A 15,612-nucleotide genomic window follows, 5' to 3' on the forward strand; every position below is an offset into this window, starting at 1 on the left:
AAAATTACACCTTCAAAAGGATCTATTGAATTATTTGCCTGCAATAATTTTCTGTTTTGTTTTAACAGTATACGATAAGGTAAAAGATACTCAATATGACGTGACTTAACTCAAAACTTTGTGATTTCTGGTTCACAAGTTTTGTTGGGTGTTTCAACTGTAAAATTAACGAAGATACTACCGGAGGACCACAAAAAAATAAAAATAAAGAAGAGCATACAACACAATATTCGAAAGAAAAAAATAATTAAACACAATAATTCGAACTTAAATCAGAGCATCCCGAACAAAATGTTGTCAGTGTGAACTCTTATCTCAAGTGAACTTGAATTTAACACTACTACAAAAAAAAACCCAAACGATCCTCTTGATATTTCATAGTGTGAGTTTTAAGATGATGTAGTTTCTGAATGTTGGGTAGTTGAATATGAATTTTGAAAGCGTAATATCATAAATATTTGACTGAGATATTTTTAGGAGCAATTATTTGTTCAATTATTTTTGAATAAACAAGCACCTTCAACAAAGGAAGCACCCCCCTTATCTGGAGATAGAACAATACAATGCCAAAAATGTAATTGATCATAGCCTTTTTTAATTCTGTCATATCTCCAATTCTGTATGCTTGCTTTGTGGAGCATTTCGAATTGATTGTTCAAATCATGCAAAAAATGTAAGCATAGCTTGCTGTTCGGTGTGATCCAAGGCTCCGAGTTGAAGGCCGTACTTTGATCTATAATTGTTTACTTTTCACACATGGATGGAGAGTTGTCTCATTGGCACTCATACCACATAGCCTTATTTCTATATAGAGTCATATAGTAAATAATCATGTCACTACCACAGCTCAGCTTAAGGCCTCCTCTGAACATTTGAAGGTCCCAACTATGTATTGGTTACCTAAACTACAAAACAAACCCCGTAACATATCATTTCATCTCGGCCTCTAGTAAGTGTTCCTCTACTAATCTTTCAGTGCTTTTAACGAGTTTCTTAACTACTATCAAAGGTCTTATCGTTAATTTTTGTAATATAACATATGGAAACAGTCTAATTAACAATTTTTGGAGTGTAAAAATTTTTTTGGGATGTTTTAGAAAAATGAATTTTTATGATCCTTTTGATTCGGTTGACAGTTTTGACTTTTCCACTCTTTATACTACACTTCCACACAATCTTATTAAACAAAAGTTTTCCTATCTAATTAAATGGTCGTATGATAAATGTGGTTTCAAATTTATTTGCTGCAACTCATATAATGCCTTTATTCTCTAATGAGAAGGTGAATATGTTAGATATACTTACTGGAGGTATGATGTGACGATAAATTTTCTCCTTTACAACATTTATGTACGTTTCGGCAACTTGTTATCTTGATGATATTTTTCCGTAAAATAATCAAGAATTCTCTAAATATACTGCTGAAATTTACCCAAAGGAACTAACTTTAAATAAATCAAATATAAACAGCAATAACTGTCCTTTCCTAGAATTAGATATTTCAGTATTACACCAGAAACTCTACACAAAAATTTACGACAAAAGGGATGAATTTTCTTTCCCTATTGTTAAATTTCCCTTTTTGGACGGTGATATTCCTTTGGTACCGACTTACGGTGTTTATATATCCCATCTCGTTCGCTATGCTCGTGTCTGTAGTGACGTTTTGGAATTCAGTGAGCGTAATCTATGTATTACTAGTTAATTATTAAGTCAGGGATTTGGTAACCACAAATTAATTAAAACGTTTACAAAATTCTTCCATAAATACAAAGATTTGGTCTACAAGTTTGACTGTACCTGTAAAAAACTGATTTCAAACGGTATAGCACATCATAAATTTTATGGTGATGTTGTAAACCGAGCCCGGAAATAGAGATACGATCCGGGTAAACTTATCAATCCACTAAATAAATTTGTTCTAAAAGGTTACCTATTCAACACTGTAATTAAATCTTTAATTATTGTTTATATTGGTATAAATATTGATTTTTGTTATCAGTAAATTAAAACCATACTAAATATTACATATATTGACTTTCACTGTACTATAATCTGTCGATACCTATAGTTTGGCATTGCACAAGGTCATATTTTTTTCTCTAACTGTTAATGACGTCTTTACACTTAATCCATTGGATGTTGAATGTGTACTGATTGATATTGTAGTCTTAGATACATGATTTTTTTTTTATTAATTGTTATTGGCTTTGAACTTGCTGTGAGTAACTGAGAGTACTCTCAGATCTGTACTTAGTGTTTTTTTTTGTGGGGATGTATAAGTACCAGTCCACGTCCACTCTGTGTTTTTTGTTTGATGTATTTCTATTTGTATCCATCTGATGAGTTAAGCCTTTTTCAACTGATTTTTATATATTGTACTTATGTTGTACTGTTACAACACTGTCCCAGGTTAGGTGAGGGTCGAGCGCTCACAAATATGCTCAACCCCGCCACATTTTTTATGTGCCTGTCCCAAGTCAGGAGCCTGTAGTTCAGTGGTTGTCGTTAGTTCATGTCTGTCATATTTATTTCTCGTTAATTGTTTTGTTATGAATTAGGCCGTTAGTTTCCTCAATTGAATTGTTTCATATTTTTCATGTCGTGGCTTTTTATAGCTGACTATACAGTATGGGGTTTTTCTCATTGTTGAAGGCGATACAACATTATCGTTATTTCCTTAAGGTTTCCATATCACGCTACTCAAGTGATATAGAATTTTCTTAGTCGAGCGGAAAGAGAATGTATGACGTCATAAGCCTACGTCCTTGACATTACCTAGGAAAATAACTATCAACAGATTATCAATGGTCTTTCAAACTCGAGGATGTTTCCCGCCTACATCTCACTCAGGACTGTCGCCCTTCGATGAGATTTCTGTCGAGAAACTCCTTCTTGTTCGAAGAACCATTTATAATACAAAAATATTTTTCTCTGAACTTTGAGTGTCCAAAAAGATGAATAAGCTATTATTATTCAATGGGAAGTGTGTGGAGATAGAACAGTATAGTTCTGACAAAAATACAAGGTAAATTCAAAAATGGGGAATGTCATAAATAAGACAACTTAAAGACCATTACATTCCTTCCAGTCAATCAACCCTGTCAATGTCATTTACGTTTCTCATTGGACACGCTTTGCTTTTTTGTGACATTGTTTTAGTACAACACGCTCATGAACAGAAATATAATCGTACCTAAATAAAAGAACTTCTCATGAAAGGCTGTAAAACATAACTACTGTTCATTACTTAAATTAAAACCAAATTTAAACAAACTTAGTGAGAGGGATGAGCGCTCACAAACATGTTTAACCCTGCCACATTCTTTATGTGCCTGTCCTTAGTCAGGAGCTTGTAGTTCAGTGGTTGTCGTTGGTTCATGTCTGTCATATTTGTTTTTCTTTAATTGTTATGTTATAAATTATACCGATAGTTTTCTCAATTGTATTGTTTCATATTTTTCATGTCGGGGCCTTTTACAGCCGACTATACAGTATGGGTTTTTCTCATTGTTTAAGGCCGTACGGTTGCCTATGAGTGCTTACATCGACTTTGTTTAAACTTTGGTGGATAGTTGTCTCATTGGCAATCATACCTCATCTCCTTATTTGTATATGGACCACAATCATCATTGGAATATCTAGTTTAAAAAATCAGTCGAATGACCCCGCCTACCAACTAACATGGCTGACATGGTTAAAAATAGAGCATATGCCCTGGGGTTTTGTAATTATCATGATAACCACTATAAATAGAGAAAATCGGTCTTGGACTAAATGTGAAAAATGATGAGATCCATTCTCTGTCCTTTTGCAACAAAACTGTCAGACGACTTTTTGTTGGAATTATTGACCTTAAATGAAGAATTTTACCAATATTTATTTTTCATTTTGTGCGTATAATCTTGAAAATTATAACAGATAGACTAGACATACACTTTATATAGCAAAACTGATAAGCAAGACAAATCTACATGTTTCATTGCCGATATCATTAGTCGGCTCCTTATTGGAGTACTTTACCTTTAATGAAGATTTTTACCATTTTTTTAGAGTTGTTGCATATTATCTTGAAAACTATCATAGATTGAAAGAAACTTTAAAGGCAGAAAGATGCCCAGTAAGACAATATCTATAAATAAAGCAATTGACTTAATATATCTTTTCTGATTTTGGTATACTACTTTCAGATTTATCAGATTGACATACTTTACAGCAGTAATTTTTTTGTAATTCAGTACATTTTAAGAGGATCTCACTATTTCCCGAACATTACAGTCTCATGAAAACGGAATGGCATACTACATGGCAACTTCATTAGAGGTCAACCATTTTGTTAATATTTTTATTTTGCTTAAAAATTACAACTAACAGTCACAAAGAATGTATTTTAAAAATGTTTTATTAGTTATAAACAGTATACAGGGAAAATAATAGATACTATACGAAATGTTGCTAAAATGACATTTGGTAACTGAACAAGCAGTTAATGTTATGAAGTCACAGTTTCACGTATTAAGCTTTTGGCATATATATTTGTCAATGTCTGAATACCAATATGTAATAATCACCCAGTTTGAAATAAAAATAATATCTCTGATGAAACGTAATGGAGTACCCAAAAGATGTTCCAACAATGCAATGATACTTTCCGCCACCATGTCCATCTAGGTTGTCCTTAATATATTCTGCAATATCGGCCCTACTGCTAAAACGATCTGTACCCTGTCTTGCATATTGTATTGTTTGACGTTGCAAAGATAAAGACATATCAACTGCTTTGATATCTACAACATACAGGGTTAATATTTGTAAGTTATATTTAATAGTTTCATACATATCATTTAATTGGACTTCAGAAACATGCATCATATATAAGTCACTCAGCAACATAATTCGGATTTCAGTATGAAGCGCATTTGTTGAAGTTTTCATAAACAGCTAAGTATGAACGTGTCGGTGATTATATTTACTCTAACAGGTACAACTCATGCATTTTAGAAATTTTTGTTTCACATACCAACGTCATCTGAACTAGACCTTTTTCGCAATCTATTTTCTCGAAGAAATCCTGAAAAAAAACCATTTTGAATTTTAATATTAAAAGACGAATCGAGATATAGTGTTTTAATATACATCTTACGTTGTATAATGTTCATGTAATCTTGCAGTCATTTTCACGAAAGTAAAATAATGGGTGTCATTATATTGATTTGACAGTTACGGATTATACGTGTCACAGATGACCGTAGATATATGTCATTTGCCATAGCAACAATCTCTTCTTCCCTTTAATATTTAGTGTATTTCTATAACTTGATTTTTATAAATCTCATTAAAACCCAAGGATTTGATTTTAATTAGATTGGATTTTTACATGACATGATTAGCAATGAAGCAGGAAATAATAGAGTAAAAGGTGTCAGACCACCAATTCAAAATCCCTATCTATTCAACCAAATTTAGCAATTTTCACAGCTTTCTAAACATTTTACCTTAAGTTTAATTTCATAGAAACCAGGTATATCCGGAATTGTACATGCATCACATTTCTACATGCCAATTTTCAACCTACCTTTAAAGTCTTACAAGAAAGAACTGACCTTCGGAACACAAGTAATACTAAAAATAACCCCTGGTTTTCTGGAAATCTTAAATAAGTATACTATGGAGCGCATTAATCCTCAATTTTTAATGCAAACTCATAGACAAGTAAATTTTAGCCCAAAATGATCTAAATATATTTTTCTTTTACCAAAAGTTTCATTTCTGCAAATGTGATAGTTAGTTTAAGTAAACAATGACATTAAAAGCACTATGATGTGTCAGAGTAGGGCTACTTTTACATACGTTCTAAATTGGAGGGAGTGAATTGGTGGTCTGACACCTAAAGAGACAAAAAATGTTATCAGAAGTCTTTTGTTTTGCTTTATTCATAATCCTTGGTCAATTTGTAGTAAAAAAAAATCCTATCTGAGTATAATGCGACTTATATTGCAAAATTCACAGCTCAATTTAAATTGACTGTAAAATATGACTTTAATAGAAATACTTGAAATTTAATTTCAGACTACAGGAACATAAACTTTCAATATCAAGATCAATTTTGGTTGATTTTCCCTTGTTAGTCTTACTGCTTTAAAGACTTTGCACAACTTTTACAATGAGTTCAGTGAAAAATCAAAGGTTTTGAAGTGTCAAGGAATATTGACCCCCCCCCCCCTTTTTCATCAGATGTCAGTAATGGACTATTAATTGATCAATAATGCAGTTATGCTCATGAAACAATTTTTATTTACTATCAGTCAATAAAATTTAAAGTCGAAAACTTTCATTTGAGACAATTTATGGAATTGGGGTGAATTTATGCAGTGTTTACATTAAGCTATGCTATCTGCCAAATACATAGAATGACGCAATGACATAACAGATAAAAATCAAATTACCTGATAAAGTCTTCATGACGACAATTTTTTTTGGTAGTAAACAACCTATGTTTTAATGTTTAATACTATAGAAACAATTTACTGTGCATTCATAACAATTTCAGACATTTTTTATATGAATTCATATTGTATGGGTGGGAAAAGCTAAAAATAGCACAAATTCAGGTTTATGGCTCTAATTTTGCAATTCGTGTCTTTTTAACCCCCCAAAAAAGGTTGAAATGTGGCTACTTGCATTTCAAATGATCAGTTAGGACCAAAAAATCAATTGTTTTCTAATTTTTTGGTTTCACCGCTTTTCGCTATAAAGGTGTCAGACCACCAATTCAAAATCCCTATCTATTCAACCAAATTTTTCAATTTTCACAGCTTTCTTAACATTTTATCTTAAGTTTGATTTCATAGAAACCAGGTATATCCTAAATTGTACATGTATCACATTTCTACATACCAATTTTCAAACTACCTTTAAAGTAACTGACCTTCGGAATACAAGTACTACTAAAAATAACCCCTGGTTTTCTGGTTTTTTATTGCACAAAATATTTTGTTCTTTCATAAAATACTTTATCAATATTGAAATGCTAACAAGCTATAAAAATTATATACTATGACAATAAAATTCAAGGAAACAATATGCATTCGGTGATTGTAAATACTACCATTTTTATCTGTTGTCTCATTGAGAACCAGGGCATTTTCACCTTTTGCGTCTTTCGAAAGTTGGAAGGCTGAAAAGAAAAAAAAAAATTTGATCTGGATCTCGATCCATGGTGTACAACAAATAAACATCATTTAGCGTTTAGAAAGCTGATTAAGCATTTTGTTCACCCTTTTGTTGCAGTAGCGATATTTGACGTTTCCTCTATGTCTCTACCTGACATCTAAAATTTCTGACGAGTTGAAAGGCAGAAATACTAAGAATCAAGAGGATATGAACACAATGAAAAAAAAAAACCGTCGATAAACAAAAGCAACTTGATTTTACATATCCAATCAGCTTTTTTTCAAGGTTTGACTGACAAAAATAAGTGTTGCATAGTTTAGAAACAAGTGTTGGGCATAATGGATTTTTTGATACTCTGGGAAGAGTTTTCCCTTAAACAAGTTTAAAGGTTTCAGATACATATATCTGAATGTTTTGCAATATTTTCATTTTGTTACCCATTATTTTCATCAATCATTTAAATGAAAACGAGTACAGTATTTTTTCTTACGTGGCCAATTACACGGTTAAGAAATCAATTACAGTACAATTACATTTATTTTTAAATGTGAGTTAACGTATTTAAATTATATTGCCAATGTAATAAATTACATTTCAATGACTTTTGTCCTAAAACATATAATAGCTATATCATATAGGATAAAATTGACAACCTGCTAAAATGAAACTTCCATATGGGCACTATTTAACATTTCTCTCATTTGCATGTCTGACCCTAATTGGTATGCATAGATTTTTGACTAGTTTTAGTTGATGCTCTAAAATAATTTGCAATTCACTCGACCTTTCTTTATTTAATTTGACACATGATTCTTTTATTTGGCCTTTTCGATTAATTTTCTAAAATATTTGGAGTTTTTCAAAAAGGTTTACTTGTAGCGTGATTGAATCAAATATACATATTATGATGTGAAAACAATATTCCGTATTTGGCCATTTTCAACTGTGTAATTTATACTTGAATATATCATTAAATTATTCTTTGATTGATGTTTTCTTTTTTTAAATATATATATATATATATATATATATATATATATATATATATATATATATATATATATATATATATATATATATATATATATATTTAGCAGATATATATTTTAATTCAAATGAATATAATGTTTTTTCTTAAAATATTTTTCTTAAAATTTCATTATTTTGCTAAAAATATCCACTATAGATTTTAAGGTTTTCTTTCTTTACCCTCATGTAAGTCACAAAATTTAAAATAACTTTCAAGCTTCCACTTATTAAAGGATATCAATGATAGTATTTTTCAGACTTGTCTTTTGGCAAGTAAAAGTTGTCAAGTATATTGGATTCCATTCTTGTATGTTTTGACTGCTAGCTATAAAAATGTAGAAGGTGTTTTTATAATTATATTCACCCAAATAGAATTTAGCATACATTTATAATGTTTTAATATACAAATTTGCCTTTGGCATTTTAATAAAGACGCAGTTTTATATTGAAATATTAGTTACGTGACTGGAAATTTCAAGCGCCTTAAATTGTGATAAATTGTTAGAATGTCAATCATGTCAATAATTTAATTGGTTTTGTTCATTATTTTAAGATTGTTTATAAAACAATAAGGAGGTGTGGTTTGACTACCTATGAGACAATTATCCACCAGAGTGCAAATGAATGTATGTAAGCAATCATAGGCAACAGTACGGCCTTCAAAAATGACAAAATCTATATCTAATAGTCGGTCATAAAAGGCCTCAACATGAAAAATTTGAAACAATACAAAAGAGAAAACCAAGGGCCTGATTTAACAAAAATACTAACGAACAACAAATATGACAGACATGAACCAACGACAACCACTAAACTACAGGCTCTTGACTTAGGACAGGCACATACAGAATGTGGCGGGGCTCAACATGTTTGTGATTGCTCAATCTGCAATCCTCCCCTAACCTGGGACAGCACAACATAAGAACAAAAACAACTAATATAAAACAAAGCATAGAAATAAGAGAACTCGCAGTTACTGAAAGCTAGTTCAAAGCCAAATACGACTAATAAATAAATCCTGTTTCAATCATGATATGCGAGTGCATCAGAAAAACCAAAATTGATTAAAATGTCAAATCAACAATTAAATGTTATTGAAAGTTATTGAAAATTAATTCATAGTTACATGACAAAAAGGCAATTTAATTAAATACTTTCTAAAAAAAGATTCATCGGAAGAAACCAAGACCTTGTTGATAAATGATTTGTAGAATTAGGAATTATGTATAATCCCTGAAATTTTCAGGGATTGTGTATAATCACTGGTTACTTTAGTGATTATATCTAATTACTTAATTTTCAGGAATTATGTATAAGGTTGTCCCTCATTTCTTTATTCTCTTACTTTTTAGATCATTTCCTCTATGCTATATTCATTTTGCACATTATTCTCTGTTCTGAATAATTGTACGCCCCATTATTATTCTCTATTCTTATTTGTTTGTCTAGTTTGTCTATTGTTTTGTTTTTTAACCCTTTATTTTGCACTGATGCCTATTATTCTCTATTCTGAAACCCCATCCAGACCCTTTTTTATTGAACATTTCCTCTGCTTATCCTTTTGTTCTTTTGTGTTTTTGCAACATAAAAAAACCCTTAATGTACATTTTGAATCTGATTTTACTGCACTTTGAAGAGAAATCTAGTGTTCATTAGAAAGATCTAAAGGTGCTAAAAAGGTCAATCAGACAGCTCAGATTGATTCTTGTGTATTATTTGAGCATAATTTCATGTTTCATAGTCAGGCATTATCCTTTTCAGTCCTTTTATCATAAATGGCCGTTATGAATTTGGGGTCTCCCTTTCCACGATTAAAAAGGTAGGTATAAGACTTTCATTCTAAGTCATGAAAATCGGCAGATATTTTTACATTATTAAGATTCTCCAGTTAACGAGTTCACAGAATAAAAAAAAAAGATTTAAAAATGCATGACGACAATATCGGAGCAAAGCAAGTCCTTGTTAACCTAGCTATAATGAATTCAAGTTATGATGTAGCGGAAAAAAGGAAAATATTTCGACGACGTTTTTGATGTATACAGTTTACGCCAAAATAACTTATAACGCTATTGCGCTAGAGCACTGTTGTGCCATGCCGTATGAAAAGCATGATTGTGTATCTGCTATTTTATTAAAGAGGTACTCAAACACACATAACAAGTAACTCTTATCTAAAAGGTCGAAATAGATGATCAAAAATGCAAAAAACCGATGCAATTTGGTCCACTAATTACAGTGATAATTGCGTGTTAAGTTTTTTTACCTTAGGAAAATCCAATCAACGCTACTTCCGGAAACAGCACTAACAATAAATCTACCGGAAGTGACGCACAGTTGGTTACTTCTTCGGCTTATCTAAACGTTGATTATTAATGAACTTTCTCCTGATCGCTGATTAAAAAGCACTGCCAATGAATTTCGTTACACCTTCCAAGCTCATTCTTTATTATGACTAATTTATCAAAAGGAAAAAAATATGTTGCAGAAGGGAAATGTTTTAATAATGTGTTTCAATTGAAAAAAAGGGCGGGATGAGGTTTGGGTAATTCAACATTGAGTTTTCAACTAAAAACAATGTTCCTGATCGTAGGACAGAGAAAAATTAACGGTCAATATACTATATTCTATCTATTAATAAAAATTTAAAAAAATTTTTGAGTCGAGGATAAATATTGTATATGTTTACATGTACGTGAAGTAGCATAACATCTTGACAAGATATGACGGTCGGGCTTCTTTTCCATGTTATAAAAATTAAAGTTAAAGTTAAAATACGGGTTTTCACTATACCTTTCTAATAATATTAATTATCAAACTATAAAGTTCATCAATTTATAAACAACAGGTGGCATTTCTGCATGGCCAATTTGTTAATTACCTGAGTGGCGGGATAATAGCTACTGTTTACCCTGTTTGATCTTTATTACCATACAGGATGTTTACTTATCAATAGGTGTCAAAATACGGACTGTCTTAATTACCTGGATCAAAAAGTGACCGAGAGGATTAATATTTTTATTGTTTATTTATTTAATTGTCATTGCTTAAATTTTCAAATGAAAGAAAAGGTCAATATTTCAAAACCTTAAGGACAGTATATTATAATGTTTTTATTTAACAAACAAAATTTTTGGTGTAATCATAACATTTAGGATTTAGGACATAAGTAATTTGGGAATGCACACCCGTTTTTCTAAAGATTTTATTTCAGAGGTTTTTGTTGTTAGGACACAGACATAGATTACAATTGTATAATATGGCAAACGCGGACTGAAAGTCAAAAATTTGATAGGACAAAAAGTCAAAAATTTGATAGGACAAAAAGTCACACATACTATTTGTTTATTATTGTTTGAATACATAAAATTTTTTTATTGAAATTCTTTTTTTTTTTCATATATGCATTTTACAGTTTATGAAATTGTTCATAAACCTTGAGTAATGAAGAGTTGTCAAATTCTATGCATGCAAAGGATATATTAATTGGCACCGTGAAACCATTTAAGTATCAAGCCACTTTGACAAATTGTTATCTTAACAATTATTTTCTCATTATTGATTTTTTCAGAATAAATTTTTTTACAAAGTTGCCACATATATAAAAGTTAGGGAAAATACAAAAAGCTTTTTGAAAATAAATGTTTTCTTATTCAAAAAAAGAATAAACTCAAAACTTAATTGTGATTTTTTTTACTGTGACTTTCTGTCCTACATTTGTCCTTATGTAGGACTATGCTGGGACCTGATATAACATTAGTATATAACAATATTCTTACATTAGGTCTAAGGACTATGGGAAACCCTATGACAATCATATATACTTATACTGATTTCCATTGTAAACTTTTATTTGATTTTTAAATTTCTGTATAGGTCAATTACAAGTCTCTCCAGTATTTCATTTTTGTGGAAATAGCTCGTTGAATACATATTCAGGTTTCTAAACAAGTCAAGCAGATTACTGTGACTGACAGTACGCAATTCTTCACATTATCAGGAGAATAATCTCATATAATTTTGAAATGCTGCTGTTACTTAAGTCCGTCGGTAAGTAAGTAAGAACATTTTAAAGAAAGTAGAAATGTACATTATAGCAGAGAAATTTATACACATGTGTCTGCAATCAGATAAATGTCTCTGTTCTAATTATCGCAATCACATGTCACGATATAACATGAGTTTAGCCTCAACCTTTTAACTGGCTATATAACCTCTTCTGAAAAGTGAACTTCTCATATGGCAGTTTTTTGTAGCCTAGAAAAACCCACGTAGTTTGATTTAACAACAAATCAAAAGGTTACGTCCTCCGTCGTCTTTTGGAAGTACGTGTTGGGAGTGTCCTATTTTAAAAGCTGTTTCTCCGCCATGGAACTTCACACGCACGGTTCTACTTCTGCTTCTACCATTACGCGATCACCATCAATAAACTGATTAATCATTATTTTGCCACTTTTGGATGCACATTTAAATATTTTATAGAAAAATAGGTTGATTTGTGCTTTTGGAATTTTTTCAATACTTTTCTGATTATAAACATATGATTATAATATTTATGCAGTTATTGAACCTCGATAATTGTATATCAATATTCTCAATGTAGATTCGGTTGGTAATTGTCACCAATATATATCAAAACTATTATTTTACTTTGCGAGCTGATCTGTTTACATACGATATAATACACGTATTTGATCAGGGTGACCCACTGTACGTCACTTCCGTTGGGTAGAATTAGAGGGTGTTAGTAGCATGTTTTACTAGATCGTTCAGGTGTGCAAATGACGAACAGAAAGTATTTTTGCAAATATCTCGATAATTACAAGTTAAAATTTTATCGTGTTTTTTGCGTTTTTCAGCGACTATTTCGAACTTTAAAATTATTCAGACATGTTTTTTGCGTTTTAACACCTCTTTAAGTATGTCAAGCATACCCAATTGTAAGTAAAATATACTAACTAATTTAAAATGCTTCCGTGATAATAAAAGTAAGCCTTATCTTCTGCATAGCTTTAAAATTCATTATCATCATTTCGTGTACTACAAATGAGAGATATTGCGCAAACCATTTTTTTTGTTTACAAACATCAATGCACAACAATTCTGTCTTGTTTTATTTCACCATAGTTCCTGTATCGAACGCTTGCTCTTTTCACCCACATGACAAAGCACGATATTTCTACACCCAAAATCATTTTTGCTGGTTTACACACATGTATGCGACGTTTTTGATGTCTACAGTCTACGTCGCCATAACTTATAGCGCATTGCGCTAGAGCACTGTTGTGTCATGTCGTATGAAAAGCATGATTGTATATCTGTCATTTTGTTAAGTATTCCAAGCGTACCCAATTGATAGGAAAATACACTAACTAATTTTCAATGCTCCCATAGTAAATAAGCAGCATCTTCCGCATCTCTTTAAAATTCATTTTCACCATTTCCTGTGCTATAAATTAGAGGTATCGCGCATGATCTTGTTTACACCCGAAACATTTTTACTTGTTTACACACATGCATGCGCAACAATTCTATCTTGATTTCGCTATAGGTTCTGTCCCGATCGCTTCCTCTTTTTCACCAAAATGACAAAACACGATATTTCATGTTTGACGGCAGAACAGATTTGCAGTCCTAAAGGAAAATATTTCTTCAAAATTTGTTCAGCATTTACACGAATACGAAAATTGTGTATTATCTTGTAGAATGTTACGACTGCAATTAAAGTTAAAAGTAGAATCCGTGTATACATAGTTCGCAATCACAATCATGTTCGATCACCCACTTTCATGTTCTCCCCGGCTTTGCTCAGGTTCCAATCAGCCGCATTTTATTTTTTTTTTGGCTGTTCTGTTTTATAAACATATAATGATATAAAATGAATAATAAGTGGTAAAATTAAAATTTTTTTAAATGTAACATGTTTGGGAACATAATAAAGTATTACTCTTATCACAAGTTTAGACCATTTCTGTCACATGAAGAATTTGGGGATTCCATAATCCATTAACTATTTTTACTTATTAAAAGCGTATTTGTTAACTTTAAAAAGTTTTTATCCACCCGTAGCAAGGAATCGATTACATAAGGCATTTTAACATTTATAAAGCTTATAAGGGACACATTCACCACGATTAGCAGAAAGACGAATATATTGCCAATATTAAATTCTTTTTCACAGTGAAATATCGACACGTCGCGCTGTTTCATTCGTGATTTTTAATGGCGTCAGATAAGTTGGGCAACCAGGTAAAAGACCATGTGACACACTTGCAGACCAATGGAATGATTGTTTTCTCTGGCATGTTTAGTACAAATGGTTGCTCATAAAATAAACGATAAATCGTATTAATATTTCACGGGCAATTTCAAATCAAACCATGAATTGTTTCTATAAAACATATGTAACAAGATAGTTGATCATGTTGATATAACAAATACTTATTGCGTTACACTGTTGGTCTACGCTTTCCGGAGAGTCCAACGCGGTAACATTTTTCCTTTCTTGTAGTAATGAAGATATCCTGTGTCCCCATAACGACGCAAGTTTTTAACCCGAATTCTACTTGTAGCAGACAATTACGTATACTTCCCCTTACGTAAGTCACAGCAGGGCAAAGTAAGTAAAACTAAAACATTGAATGTAAACAGTCGTTTACAGATTCACAAAAGTTTGTATGTATTATAAGGTAAATCTATAACTATCAAATTCACTAACCATCGGAAAGGCCGTTGATTGTTACAACAAATAATATGGCTCCAGATAATTTCATCTTGATTTTTAAGACTGGAAACAATATGAAAAAGATTTTATAAGGATTTGACGAACTCTATTTGCAATAATAGTGTTCCTTTCCTAAAATCTATTTAAATACATGTGTATAGGAAGAATCAATCGCTATCAAATTAAACCATACTTAGCTTTCATACGTCTAATTGGTTGAAATTAAATATATCAAGTTTAAGATTTAAATAAAAAAAAAACTATCATGAAGCAGTTTATGAAGTGCTTTATGAAGTGATTAATGTAACTGTTATGAAATTGTAATCACCCAAAATTCACCATGCAAAAATGTAAGAGAGAGATTATACAGATATAATTTAATTTTGGATGTAACGCGTCTTCTGATTGGCTGACGGTGTTTTGTTTATCAGCTCATAGACATAATTTAATCATGTGACCGTGAAGTCGTCAACGTTTTTTCATAATTTACTCCGGTTTAAAATGGAATTTAGAATTAAATTATAAGAAATGACTGTAATGTTTTTTCTGTCTATTCGAAATAACATAGAAAATGTGGTGCAGACTTTAAAATAACCCGCTACGCGGGTTATTCAGTGTGCACCAAATTTTTTATGTTATTTCTTCATAGACAGAAAAAATATTACAGTCATTCCTTAAAGAAATGCTGA

The 15,612-nt window shown here is 31.2% G+C and overlaps 1 long non-coding RNA gene across 1 annotated transcript; it reads right to left on the bottom strand.

Annotated features, from left to right (window-relative positions):
• Nucleotides 1-4,384: 4,384 nt before the first annotated feature.
• Nucleotides 4,385-15,071, bottom strand: LOC127720361 (uncharacterized). The gene is made up of 4 exons (XR_007990705.1): nt 14,918-15,071; nt 7,109-7,177; nt 5,021-5,071; nt 4,385-4,787 (listed from the first exon to the last, which is right to left on the bottom strand). It is a non-coding gene; the product is annotated as an uncharacterized LOC127720361 (long non-coding RNA).
• Nucleotides 15,072-15,612: the final 541 nt, after the last annotated feature.

This window comes from Mytilus californianus, unplaced genomic scaffold, assembly GCF_021869535.1.
Source record: "Mytilus californianus isolate M0D057914Y unplaced genomic scaffold, xbMytCali1.0.p SCAF_11, whole genome shotgun sequence".
Lineage (NCBI taxonomy): Eukaryota > Metazoa > Mollusca > Bivalvia > Mytilida > Mytilidae > Mytilus > Mytilus californianus.